The 1078-nt window shown below is 36.9% G+C and overlaps 1 non-coding gene across 1 annotated transcript; it reads right to left on the bottom strand.

Moving 5' to 3' along the window:
• Window positions 1-340: 340 nt before the first annotated feature.
• On the bottom strand, window positions 341-499 carry LOC115030762. The gene has a single exon (XR_003836356.1). It is a non-coding gene; the product is annotated as a U1 spliceosomal RNA (small nuclear RNA).
• Window positions 500-1078: the final 579 nt, after the last annotated feature.

Below are 1078 nucleotides of genomic sequence, written 5' to 3'. Positions count from 1 at the left end.
ATTTATTTCCCTTCTTGTTTTGGCACTGACTCAAACTGTAGATAAGGCCAAGAAAAACATAAAACATGCAAATATTATGAACCTGTCATGTTGGCCTCAAAATCCCCACAAGATATATCACATTCAACAGTTGGCTTGAGTTACCTTGAGATAAACTGTTGAGCAACTTTGATTTGCTCAAATATTTATGCAAAGTCAATTTTTCATAAAATAAGTTTATGCAAAAGATTATTCAGACATGTTGATTTTTTTCCTCCCTTCCTTAGTTCATTCTTTCCTTCCTACCTACCTTCCTTCCTTTCTTCCTTCCTTCTTTCCTTCCTTTTATACTTTTTTACAGGAGAGAATGTGAACACAGTTCCCTGCTACCAAAAGTTATCCAGTTGGTTTTCCAGAATTTGCGGAATCACAGAGGTAAGCAAACTATAGTACAGTGGATAAGCCTTGCCATGAGCAAACCACCTTCATGATCATGGTATCTCCACTGTCAAGTAAAAAAGGATTATTTTATTATAAGTGACTACTACATCTATATTACTTCCATTCTACACTTCTCCAACACCTCCTGTGCCTTTCTACTTCCTCCCTAAATCATGATCTTTCCTCTAATTATTACACAGACACACAGACACAGACACAGACACACACACACACACACACACACACACACACACACACACACACACACACACACACACACACACACACACACACACACACACATACTGAGCTTACTGAGCCCAGTTATTTTTAAGTGATTTCACCATTTTGTTAGTTTTAGATAAGAACCAGAGAGTTTGCTTCTCAGCTTTTGAAAAGCTGAAGTTTTCTTCTCAGAGTTAGAATATTATTTAATATATTCTAATGGTTATTTAAAAGAGAAGATGTGGAGCCAGTGAGATGTGAAGCTTGTAGGTAGGCAAATTGCAGTTGAAACTGGTAAGCCATGGTTAACATCCCAAACTACCTAGAAGAGGGATTACATTGAGTGCTTCAGGTGAAACTTCGACTTTGATGCAGTTGTACTGTTCCATGTGAAACACATATGCACATGGAAAATGAATATTAACAATAGTAT

Source organism: Mus caroli, chromosome 3 (genome assembly GCF_900094665.2).
Source record: "Mus caroli chromosome 3, CAROLI_EIJ_v1.1, whole genome shotgun sequence".
Classification (NCBI taxonomy): domain Eukaryota; kingdom Metazoa; phylum Chordata; class Mammalia; order Rodentia; family Muridae; genus Mus; species Mus caroli.
This window is presented reverse-complemented; position numbering and strand designations above follow the sequence as displayed.